Source organism: Mytilus edulis, chromosome 10 (genome assembly GCF_963676685.1).
Source record: "Mytilus edulis chromosome 10, xbMytEdul2.2, whole genome shotgun sequence".
Classification (NCBI taxonomy): Eukaryota; Metazoa; Mollusca; class Bivalvia; order Mytilida; family Mytilidae; genus Mytilus; species Mytilus edulis.
In genome coordinates, this window is record NC_092353.1 from 79,020,461 (window position 1) to 79,034,537 (window position 14,077).

At 35.6% G+C, this 14,077-nt stretch overlaps 1 protein-coding gene across 4 annotated transcripts in view; it reads right to left on the reverse strand.

The window, feature by feature from the left end:
* The window catches only part of LOC139491985 (steroid 17-alpha-hydroxylase/17,20 lyase-like), a 136,498-nt gene that overhangs the window by 79,403 nt on the left and 43,018 nt on the right, over positions 1–14,077 (reverse strand). Inside the window, exon 1 of one of the 4 annotated variants that reach the window (XM_071279988.1) lies at positions 10,047–10,310. The exons of 2 other annotated variants lie outside the window; for them this stretch is intronic. The gene's annotated coding sequence lies outside the window, so the exon portion shown is untranslated. Of the gene's footprint in view, positions 1–10,046; positions 10,317–14,077 lie in introns of those variants that run through there. One more of the 4 variants, XM_071279991.1, reaches the window with a different exon arrangement.

Here is a 14,077-nt window from a genome sequence, read left to right on the forward strand (position 1 = left end):
TTAAAAAAAACAAACAACAGGGGATCCTGTAGAACGTGTTATAGTAAATGAATAATGTTGAGAAAACTGGGGATCCTGCGGACCGCCCAGGGGATACTGTAGAACGCCCTATAGTATAAACATGAACAACAAACAACAGGGGACCCTATAGAACGTCCTATAGTAGATATATTATGTTGAGAAAACAGGGGATCCTGTAGACCCGCTTAGGGATCCCGTAGAACGCCATATAGTATACACTTGAAAAACAAACAACAGGGGATCCTGTAGAACGTCTTATAGTAAATAAATAATGTTGAGAAAATTAGGGATCCTGCAGACCGTCCAAGGGATACTGCAGAACGACCTATAGTATAAACATGAACAACAAACAACAGGGGGCCCTATAGAACGTCATATAGTAGATATATAATGTTGAGAAAACAGGAGATCGTGTAGACCGCCCAAGGGATCATAAAAGCCTTATAGTATATACATGAAAAACAAACTACAGGGGGACTTATAGAATTTCCTTTCTCAGATGCATAATTTTTAACAAAAGAGGATCCTGTAGACCGCCCTGGGGATCCTGTAGAACGACCTATAGTATAAATATTCAAAACAATCAATAGGGGGTCTTATAGAACGTTCTTTAGTATATATATAATGTCCAGACAACAGGGGGTCGTGTAGACCGCCCAGTGAATGAACAACAAACAACAGGGGATCCTATAGAACGTCTTATAGTTGATATATAATGTTGAGAAAACAGGGGATCCTGTAGACCGCCCAGGGGATACTGTAGAACGCCCTATAGTATAAACATGAACAACAAACAACAGGGGACCCTATAGAACGTCCTATAGTAGATATATTATGTTGAGAAAACAGGGGATCCTGTAGAACGCCCTATAGTATACACTTGAAAAACAAACAACAGGGGATCCTGTAGAACGTCTTATAGTAAATGAATAATGTTGAGAAAACTGGGGATCCTGCAGACTGCCCAGGGGATACTGTAGAACGCCCTATAGTATAAACATGAACAACAAACAACAGGGGACCCTATAGAACGTCCTATAGTAGATATATTATGTTGAGAAAACAGGGGATCCTGTAGACCGCCTAGGGGATCCTGTAGAACGCCCTATAGTATACTTGAAAAACCAACAACAGGGGATCCTGTAGAACGTCTTATAGTAAAGGAATAATGTTGAGAAAACTGGGGATCCTGCAGACCGCCCAGGGGATACTGTAGAACGCCCTATAGTAAAAACATGAACAACAAACAACAGGGGACCCTATAGAACGTCCTATAGTAGATATATTATGTTGAGAAAACAGGGGATCCTGTAGACCGCCTAAGGGATCCTGTAGAACGCCCTATAGTATACACTTGAAAAACAAACAACAGGGGATCCTGTAGAACGTCTTATAGTAAATGAATAATGTTGAGAAAACTGGGGATCCTGCAGACCGCCCAGGGGATACTGTAGAACGCCCTATAGTATAAACATGAACAACAAACAACAGGGGACCCTATAGAACGTCCTATAGTAGATATATTATGTTGAGAAAACAGGGGATCCTGTAGACCGCCTAGGGGATCCTGTAGAACGCCCTATAGTATACACTTGAAAAACCAACAACAGGGGATCCTGTAGAACGTCTTATAGTAAATGAATAATGTTGAGAAAACTGGGGATCCTGCAGACCGCCCAGGGGATACTGTAGAACGCCCTATAGTATAAACATGAACAACAAACAACAGGGGACCCTATAGAACGTCCTATAGTAGATATATTATGTTGAGAAAACAGGGGATCCTGTAGACCGCCTAAGGGATCCTGTATAGAACGCCCTATAGTATACACTTGAAAAACAAACAACAGGGGATCCTGTAGAACGTCTTATAGTAAATAAATAATGTTGAGAAAACTAGGGATCCTGCAGACCGTCCAGGGAATCCTGCAGAACAACCTATAGTATACACATGAACAACAAACAACAAACAACAGGGGGCCCTATAGAACGTCACATAGTAGATATATAATGTTGAGAAAACAGGAGATCCTGAAGACCGCCCAAGGGATCATAAAAGCCTTATAGTATATACATGAAAAACAAACTACAGGGGGACTTATAGAATTTCCTTTCTCAGATGCATAATTTTTAACAAAAGAGGATCCTGTAGACCGCCCTGGGGATCCTGTAGAACGACCTATAGTATAAACATTCAAAACAATCAATAGGGGGTCTTATAGAACGTCCTTTAGTATATATATAATGTCCAGACAACAGGGGATCGTGTAGACCGTCCAGTGAATGAACAACAAACAACAGGGGATCCTATAGAACGTCTTATAGTGGATATATAATGTTGAGAAAACAGGGGATCCTGTAGACCGCCCAGGGGATACTGTAGAACGCCCTATTGTATAAAAATGAACAACAAACAACAGGGGACCCTATAGAACGTCCTATAGTAGATATATTGTGTTGAGAAAACAGGGGATCCTGTAGACCGCCTAGGGGATCATGTAGGGTCCCCTGTTGTTTGTTGTTCATGTTTATACTATATGGCGTTCTACAGTATCCCCTGGGCGGTCTGCAGGATCTCCAGTTTTCTCAACATTATTCATTTACTATAAGACGTTCTACAGGATCCCCTGTTGTTGGTTTTTAAGTGTATACAATAGGGCGTTCTACAGAACGTCCTATAGTAGATATATTATGTTGAGAAAACAGGGGATCCTGTAGACCGCCTAAGGGATCCTGTAGAACGCCCTATAGTATACACTTGAAAAACAAACAACACGGGATCCTGTAGAACGTCTTATAGTAAATAAATAATGTTGAGAAAACTAGGGATCCTGCAGACCGTCCAGGGGATCCTGCAGAACGCCCTATAGTATGATTATGAACAACAAACAACAGGGGGCCCTATAGAACGTCATATAGTAGATATATAATGTTGAGAAAACAGGGGATCCTGTAGAACGTCTTATAGTATAAAATGAACAACAAACAACAGGGGGCCTTATAGAACGTTCTATAGTTGATATATAATGTTGAGAAAAAACGGGATCCGACAGACCGACCAAGGGATCCTATAGAAAATCTTATAGTATAAACATGAAAAACAATCAACAGGGGATCTTATAGAACGTCCTATAGAAGATATATAATGTTAAGACAACAGGGGATCCTGCAGACCGCCCAAGGCATCTTAAAAGCCCTATAGTATATACATGATAAACAAATAACAGGGGAACCTATAGAATTTCCTATCTCAGATGCATGATTTTTTAACAAAAGAGGATCCTGTAGACCGCCCAGAGGATACTGTAGAACGCCCTATAGTATATACTTGAAAAATAAACAACAGGGGGCCTTATAGAACGTTCTATAGTTGATATATAATGTTGAGAAAAAAACGGGACCCGACAGACCGACCAAGGGATCCTATAGAAAATCTTATAGTATAAACATGAACAACAAACAACAGGGGACCCTATAGAACGTCTTATAGTAGATAAATAATGTCGAGAAAAGAGAAGATCCTTTAGACCAACCAAGGGATCCTATAGAAAGCCTTATAGTATATACATGATAAACAAACAACAGGGGAACCTATTGAAAGTATCATCTTAAATGCATAATTTTTATAAACAGGGTATCCTGTTGATCGATCGCTCAGGTATTCTGTAGAACGCCCTATAGTATATACTTGAAAAATAAACAACAGGGGAACCTCTAGAAGGTCCTATCTTAAATGCATAATTTTCATAAACAACAGGGCACCCTGTAGACCGTCCAGGGGATCATGTAGAACGCCCTATAGTATAGACTTGAAAAATAAACAACAGGGGATACTATAGAACGTCTTATAGTAGATAAATAATGTTGAGAAAACAGGGGATCCTGGAGACTGCCCAGGGGATACTGTAGAACGCCCTATAGTATAAACATGAACAACAAACAACAGGGGGCCCTATAGAACGTCATATAGTAGATATATAATGTTGAGAAAACAGGGTATCTTGTAGACCGCCTAGGGGATCCTGTAAAACGCCCTATAGTATACACTTGAAAAACAAACAACAGGGGACCCTATAGAACGTCTTATAGTAGATAAATAATGTCGAGAAAAGAGAAGATCCTTTAGACCAACCAAGGGATCCTATAGAAAGCCTTATAGTTTATACATGATAAACAAACAACAGGGGGACCTATTGAAAGTATTATCTTAAATGCATAATTTTTATAAACAGGGTATCCTGTTGATGGATCGCTCAGGTATTCTGTAGAACGCCCTATAGTATATACTTGAAAAAAAAACCCAACAGGGGAACCTTTAGAAGGTCCTATCTTAAATGCATAATTTTCATAAGCAACAGGGCACCCTGTAGACCGTCCAGGGGATCATGTAGAACGCCCTATAGTATAGACTTGAAAAATAAACAACAGGGGATCCTATAGAACGTCTTATAGTAGATAAATAATGTTGAGAAAACAGGGGATCCTGCAGACTGCCCAGGGGATACTGTTGAACGCCCTATACTATAAACCTGAACAACAAACAACAGGGGATCATATAGAACGTCATATAGTAGATATATAATGTTGAGAAAACAAGGGATCCTGTAGACCGCCTATGGGATCCTGTAGAACGCCCTATAGTATACACTTGAAAAACAAACAACAGGGGATCCGGTAGAACGTTCTCTTAGCCTAGTAGATACATCAAAAACAAACAATAGGGTATCCTATAGAACGTTCTATAGTTTATATATAATGTTGAGAAAACAGGGGATCCCACAGACCGACCAAGGGATCCAGTAGAGAGTCCTCTAGTATACACATGATAAACAAACAACAGGGGACTCTATCGAACGTTCTCTTAGAATGGTAGATAAATCAAAAACAAACAATAGGGTATCCTGTAGAACGTTCTATAGTTTATATATAATGTTGAGAAAACAGGGGATCCCACAGACTGACCAAGGGATCCAGTAGAGAGTCCTCTAGTATACACATGATAAACAAACAACAGGGGTTACTGTAGAACGCCCTATAGTATAAACATGAACAACAAACAACATGGGGCCCTATAGAACGTCATATAGTCGATATATAATGTTGAGAAAACAGGGGATCATGTAGACCGCCTAAGGGATCCTGTAGAAAGCCCTATAGTATACACTTGAAAAACAAACAACAGGGGATCCTATAGAACGTCTTATAGTAGATAAATAATGTTGAGAAAACAGGGGATCCTGCAGAACGCCATGGGGATACTGTAGAACGCCCTATACCATAAACCTGAACAACAAACAACAGGGGATTCTATAGAACGTTCTCTTAGATTGGTAGATACATCAAAAACAAACAATAGTGTATCCTATAGAACGTTCTATAGTTTATATATAATTTTCAGACAACAGGGGATCTGGAGAACACGCCCTTTAGTATATACATTATAAACAAACAATATGGGATCCTATATATATTTTTTCCCAAAATCACAGGGCCCATAAAGGGTATGAAATCAGATACAATTGATTTACATAATTGGTAACAACAACAATTATAGAGGCATATACATATATATTTGGAATATAAGCATTGGTCAGAATCAAGCCAAAAACCACATATATATTGTGAATAAAAGAATAATAAAATTACATTATATATGTATTTATTCTCAAATTGTTTACTTGACTTAGTGTCAGTGTTCATACCTGATCTCCTTAATTCAAAACAGTCACCAATATAACAGCCCAGTTTTTCCATAGAGTAACATTTTCTTGGGTCAAGAGCCATAAAAATTTAGAAGATTTATTTAAATTTATAAAATAATAACAATTGTTAGAAATGTCTTGGAAAAAATCGTCCCTTTGAATATCATAAAGAAGGCATTCTAATAAAACATGAAGCTCATCTTCAACTTTACCGAATGAGCAATTAGAACAAAGACGCTCAGATCTTTCTATGTTTTTTTGAATATCTGTTTGTCTCAATTTTAAAATGAGCGCTTATTCTTAATTTACAAATTGACTGTCTTTTTTTTTGAAGTCCTGTAATTCTAAATATTTTTCTTTCTTAAAACAATTTTTTCCCTTTTTCGGAGTTAATGGTTTGATGCTTCAGTTTATTCCAAAATATGAAAGAACTTTTACATAGTTTATTTTTAACATACTGACATAAAAAACAATTGATTGGTCAAAATTTGGTAATTCAATCTCTTTCTGAATATAATCTATACTATAGAATACCATGTATTTACATAAGAACTATGTAACTGTATGTTTACAACATATAAATGCATCAAATAATAATCCTTCTTTCAAACGTTCCAGTCTATGACAATATTTTAACATTGATAAAATTATAGTAAAATACATAGGATATCTACCAATCTCTGACATTACAGCTATATTACTTGACTTTCTGTTTACACCAAAAATATATTTCATAAATTTGGTATGAGCTTTTTCAGAAGAATCCTGACCAAAAACTTGTTCCTATAGAGAACGTTCTATACTATAGTAGATATATAATATTCAGACAACAAGGGATCCTGTAGAACCATGAGAACGTCCTTTAGTGTATACATGATAAACAAACAATATAAGGGATCCTATAGAACTTTCTGTAGTAGGTATATGAGGTTCAGACTACAGGGGATCATGTAGAACGACCAGGGGATCCTGTAGAACGCCCTAACCATGCTTACAGTAGCTTTATTGTAAACAAGTAACAATAGTTCCTATAGAACGTCCAGCTATAGTAGAATGGTCAGACAACAGGGGGTCAGATTACAGATTCGTTTCTTTAAACGCAGACCAGTTTAAACACCCTCTCACACTCCTGTAAAGCCTTAGTACGTGTAACATGTTTAACACGTGTAAGCTACATTTTTTTCAATTTGCCTACATAAAAATACTCTTTTAAACGGATAATAAAAATATTAGTAACTCCATAGTATATCCAAAGCCATGGGACCACGTGCATGTGACATTTGCAGGTCTTTACAACATAATTAAGGCACTAAATACTACTGTTGATCATATCTATATGCAATTTATCATTTGCACAATGATATATGCATGATATGCTACTGTAATGCGGTACATTTTCCTTTTTTTTCATGTGATATAAATAAAGCAAATTCACCGTGTTTCATGAAAGTTAATGATTTTGAATTGGTTTTTTTAATAGTTGTACATGTTGAGAATATTCTATTTTTAGAATAAGTATTTTCAGAATCGTTTATAAATAGCCTATAAATAGAATATGCATAATTCATGAATCGTGACGTAGGGCGGTCTACGGGATCCCTTCTTCCGCTTACCTTAGTTTGCATATAATGCAAGGGAAAACAGTTCCGGAACGGAAACGATCACTGTCCGGAGTTTGCCATGGTAGTAGCGCAGATAAATGACCAACGAGCGTGTTAACATGTTCTTGACAAACTGAGCCGGTATCTTTTATTCCCTTAAGAACTCAGTAGGGTAATAAATGTGCTAATTAAGAAATAATTCATGGAAGCCATAGATTTGTTGGAAATTTACACATGGCCTGGGCCGTGATATTCGAATTTTATCCTGAGCGTTAGCGAGGGATAAAATTTACGAATATCACGGCCCAGGCCATGTGTAAATTTACAACAAATCTATGGCTTCCATGAATTATTTCGATTCTAATAGGACAAATACGATCATTAAAAAACTGAAGCGATGATGGGTATACCGTGTTTGTGGCTGTTCTATTTTACCCACTGTTCGATAAATGTAAAACAAATCTAATAAACCTGCATGAATTATTTCTTAACTAACCGCTAGAAAAAAAATGTGATTACTTTTTTTACTTCTTAGTAAACCCAACATTTGCAATTTTAAATTTACATTTTTTATCGTAAGCTTCCGTCAAATTCACTGTTGACATGTTGTAACCAAGGAGCCGCCATGTTGACTTGCTGAAATCAGTTAAATGTGCGAATAATGCAATAGAACAGTAAACAAGCAACACCTACCTCAATACTTAATTTATTTTAATGCAATTGTATCCGAGTTTAGAAGGTAAACGCAATAGAAAAACCTTCAGCTTTGACGTTTTCATTCGTATGACGTCATGTTTTGAAATGACGTTAATGCGCTAAAATCATTACTGGAATTTCGCGGAATTTTAATTTATTTTGTTTTTGTCCATTTTTCCGTTCTCTAATGTGTAAATTCTTTTTGTTATGCATCAGAATCAGAATAAATGTTCTGTAGGGTTTTATTCAATTGTAATTGTTAACACAGCGAAATCCAAAATCGTTTACACATAGGTTTATACGATACATGTGGATTTACGTGGGAGGCATATTTAAACAGCCATTTGTGTACATCTTGGAGTCTGCGCTAAGTATAGATATATCGAGAATTTTATCACAGTGTTGTTTACAAAGCGAAAGAAGCACGTCATATTAGAATTTTTCTTTGATTTGCTATCAGTATAGCACATAATTAAACATAGCCCATGATGTACTAGTCTCGTCGAATTAATAAATCCCGTGGTCAGAATTCTGACCACGGATTTAGGCCATACCTGTTGTCAGTGTAGCGATAAGTGAACACAACAGGGGTCCAGTTTAACAATGCCATAGTTACGAAATCTAAATTCACAAAAAGCGGCAATCTCCGGCGCAGAGATCACATATCCGTTTCGTTCAATACTACGTAACACTACACTCAAGACAGTGTAGTATTGCGGAGCACGTAAGGAACGGATATGATCTCTGCGCCGGAGATTGAAAAAGCGGGTTACCAGAGACGATATTTCTCAAAAAAATCAACTGAAATAGAAAGCTATAGTTATTACCTAATAGAAAAGTGCTGCGCGCTTAATGAATATGAAATAGTAATCAAATTAAGAACGAAATTATGTACAAATTTAACGTTATATGCTGCCGGGTAAACAAAAAATATTATTTTAATTTAATATGTTCACTTCTACTAAAATATTTCTTAATAAGCAAACTAATAAAACATGTAAAATGATGTAAATCAAATCTGGGTCATTTGAGTATTTATCTCGTTGGGAGGTATACCTCATTTTCTTATAGTTGATGTGTTTCCCTCGGTTGTAGTTTGTAACCCGAATTTGTGTTTTTTCTCAATCGATTTATGACTTTTGAACAGAGGTGTACTACTGTTGTCTTCATATTGACCTTCACCCATTCTAACATGTTTAAGAGTGACGGAGTATGGACTGTAACTCAAAATATTTGCAATAACCAACGTATTCATCGAGCAAGGAATGTTCGATTTGAGTCTCCTTGTTAATCATGAAAGTATGTGTATTTCTCCAAAAAAATTGATTATTTAATATTCAAGTTAAATGTCAACCTTGTATGTCTCGTCGCCTACTAAAGATGTAGAAGACAGCGAGAGATACACTTTTATTGATGCCTTAAATTTACCTTTTCTGAGATAACAAATCAATTGTTTTATTATATTGTGTAGTTTGTCTGTTGTTGTTATCTTTTACCTAGTCTAAGTTGAATCACATTATAGACCCATATTTACTTAAATATGTCTTATGATATATAGAAAAAAAATATACATGTTTAACAAAATACTTATTAAAAACATGTATTTAAGCTTCATATACCAGTCAATACTGAGTTAACGCAACAGTCCTTTATTAATCTCATCACAGGATTGAAATTAGAATAAGTATGCCTTTAAAAGATCATCGGGACGAAAAATGCCAGAAGGACAGTTTAACTCAAAGATCGAAAATAATCTGATAACGCCATGGCTAGAAATAAAAAAAAAAACAAACAGTCAAATAATAGTACACAAGACACAACATAGAAAACTAAAGACTTACCAAACCAAACCATGCAAACCCCACCAAAACAAAAAAACACATCAAACGAATGGACAACAACTCACTTGGTACAGGCATTTTCAAATGTAGAAATGGTGGATTATAGCGATTATTGATAAATAGGGTACAATTTTCTATGCAATATATGTAAAGGTACGATCTTAATCAAAATCATATACACTTACCTATTTGTTCCTCACGACTCGATGATATCTTGGATATATCTATTTGAAACTGCAGGAAGGTTAATTCTGTATGATTGAATGAAGATGATATTTTATAAGTTAAATTTCATCTGATATTTCATGACTCAAAACCACCAAGTACACACAAGCATGTGTATTGTGTAATTTACTGTTACTAAACCATCACTCTCGAGATAATCTAAAGAAACGTCAATTGATTTATGCAGTACATATAACATGTGTAAACACTTGCCATCTATTTTAAGACTGACTAGGGTTATAAATTAGGACTTAGGTTTAAAGTAGATATCTGCAATAAATTGTTTCACAGTTAGTCTATTCAAGTTTGTTCATTTTAAAAATCGGTATTGATAAAAGAAAACATAACACATAGATTTGTTTCGGAAGTAATCTGGTAATGTGTGTACTAAATGATAGCTCTGACCTGAGCAATTATCCTCTAAAATTAACAACCCGGAGGGGATTGATTTTGTAAAAATCATAAGCCCCCTAATTTTTTTAACTCTTCCAACCAGACGTTTTCATAATTGTGTAACGTTCAACACTCTTGTCTCTATCATGTAGTGGTCAGTTTTAAATGGCAAAGTATTCCAGGATGCTAGCAGGTAATCGAAGGTAAATTCAAGTGTTATATTCATTATCTACACGTAGTAGCAGGCACAATATAAATTATTGTCTAAATTGAACATATACTGAAAATGCAAGGAAACGTAAAAAAAAACTGTGTAGTAATTTAGGTGATCTACTATATCGTGCACATATATATGCGGCAATAATAAAATAAAACTTTCATTCTGGTGCATATAATTTTATCTGTATGCAGTTTATCAAGAAATCGCAATTACCAGTTTCGAATTATATTGCTTTTAAATCCTATAATTATTACACGCAATAATTTCTGAAATTACATTAGATCATCATTTTTCATTAGTTTTATATCTGAAAGGGTCTGGATTGGTTTTGAAAAGAATAGAGAACAATTGATTAAAAGTACAGACCAGAGGGTAAAACAATCAAGATTAGAGACAAATAAGCAGTGGGTCAAGTATAGACTAAAGAGGTGCTAAATATAAAGGAATAAAAAATGATGAGCAAATTTTTTTGAATAGACACAATCACGGGTAGTAAGGTCGTAATATCGAGAGGCGTACAGTGATTTTGTCATAGTTTGGTTAAGTTAGACATGGTTGTGTTAAGAGTTTTTATTGACAATCAGTTACACAATATAAACATTCAGATTGTTCGGTAAAGGAACCTCTGAATATAAATTCAAGCTGGTAAGTATCTTTGTTTATTACTAATATGAAAGTACGTTATTAAAGTTTTCATCATATAGTTATAATTTGACACAGAATAATGCTTGCGTATGTCAAAATTGGTAGGTCGTTGTTCGTTTCTAATGCATAAAGTACAGTTATTTCTTTACTGTCTGTTACATCCCATATTTTGATATGGTATGAATATGTCGTCAATTATTTAAAAAAAAAATCTACATTTGCACACAATTTAAGATTACAGAAAATTCGTGGTTTGGTTCCTTAGTGTCATGGTTTAGTCAATGTTGGAAATGGTTCAGTTATGAGATTCCTGTCGTGAATGATAGAGATGATATACGACAAAAATAGACAGACATTATGTACATGTACAATTATTCTAATACTGTTTAACAATATTTTGGCTGATACTTTTTTTCGTGTTAAACCCATTCTATCCTATTTCGAGTCAATATAGTTTCGTTTTTTTATTATGTTGTTGTTTTGTTCCCAGACGAGTAGATCTAAGTTTAAGATATTAAGAATGGTCTTCTACTCGCAAAAATACACCGCTCGAGAAAATAATTCGTCTACAGTAAAGCTTAGATATTATCATTATAATTATCATAATTAAAGCACGTATAAAGAGATCACTAGAGTAATATATTAATGAATTTCAATCATAGCAAATTTCTGAAAAAAGTTGGTGTATCCGGAATTCGATTATGACATAAGAAAGCACATAGTAATATACAATTATTAAATACAGTATGATTTCGAATGATACAATTATATTTTGTATCAATCCTACACCAAATAACGTAAATATCCTTCAACAATTAACAGAGTTCATACCTCTTAGCAAGTAAATATTAGGTCACCGTACATCCTTCAACAATTAACAGAGCTCATACCTCTTAGCAAGTAAATATTAGGTCACCGTACGTCCTTCAACAATTAACAGAGCTCATACCTCTTAGCAAGTAAATATTAGGTCACCGTACGTCCTTCAACAATTAACAGAGCTCATACCTCTTAGCAAGTAAATATTAGGTCACCGTACGTCCTTCAACAATTAACAGAGCTCATACCTCTTAGCAAGTAAATATTAGGTCACCGTACGTCCTTCAACAATTAACAGAGTTCATACCTCTTAGCAAGTAAATATTAGGTCACCGTACGTCCTTCAACAATTAACAGAGTTCATACCTCTTAGCAAGTAAATATTAGGTCACCGTACGTCCTTCAACAATTAACAGAGTTCATACCTCTTAGCAAGTAAATATTAGGTCCCCGTACGTCCTTCAACAATTAACAGAGTTCATACCTCTTAGCAAGTAAATATTAGGTCCCCGTACGTCCTTCAACAATTAACAGAGTTCATACCTCTTAGCAAGTAAATATTAGATCCCCGTACGTCCTTCAACAATTAACAGAGTTCATACCTCTTAGCAAGTAAATATTAGGTCCCCGTACGTCCTTCAACAATTAACAGAGTTCATACCTCTTAGCAAGTAAATATTAGGTCCCCGTACGTCCTTCAACAATTAACAGAGTTCATACCTCTTAGCAAGTAAATATTAGGTCCCCGTACGTCCTTCAACAATTAACAGAGTTCATACCTCTTAGCAAGTAAATATTAGGTCACCGTACGTCCTTCAACAATTAACAGAGTTCATACCGCTTAGCAAGTAAATATTAGGTCACCGTACGTCCTTCAACAATTAACAGAGTTCATACCTCTTAGCAAGTAAATATTAAGTCACCGTACGTCCTTCAACAATTAACAGAGTTCATACCTCTTAGCAAGTAAATATTAGGTCACCGTTAACAGAGTTCATACCTCTTAGCAAGTAAATATTAGGTCCCCGTACGTCCTTCAACAATTAACAGAGTTCATACCTCTTAGCAAGTAAATATTAGGTCACCGTACGTCCTTCAACAATTAACAGAGTTCATACCGCTTAGCAAGTAAATATTAGGTCACCGTACGTCCTTCAACAATTAACAGAGCTCATACCGCTTAGCAAGTAAATATTAGGTCACCGTACGTCCTTCAACAATTAACAGAGTTCATACCTCTTAGCAAGTAAATATTAGGTCCCCGTACGTCCTTCAACAATTAACAGAGTTCATACCTCTTAGCAAGTAAATATCAGGTCACCGTACGTCCTTCAACAATTAACAGAGTTCATACCTCTTAGCAAATAAATATCAGGTCACCGTACGTCCTTCAACAATTAACAGAGTTCATACCTCTTAGCAAGTAAATATCAGGTCACCGTACGTCCTTCAACAATTAACAGAGTTCATACCTCTTAGCAATTAAATATTAGGTCACCGTACGTCCTTCAACAATTAACAGAGCTCATACCGCTTAGCAAGTAAATATTAGGTCACCGTACGTCCTTCAACAATTAACAGAGTTCATACCTCTTAGCAAGTAAATATTAGGTCCCCGTACGTCCTTCAACAATTAACAGAGCTCATACCTCTTAGCAAGTAAATATTAGGTCACCGTACGTCCTTCCACAATTAACAGAGCTCATACCGCTTAGCAAGTAAATATTAGGTCCCCGTACGTCCTTCAACAATTAACAGAGCTCATACCGCTTAGCAAGTAAATATTAGGTCCCCGTACGTCCTTCAACAATTAACAGAGCTCATACCGCTTAGCAAGTAATTACAGACTCCGACAAAATTAAAGATAAAGCAATTTAAATAAGTAAACTTACAACTTGACTTAAGTTCAGAACA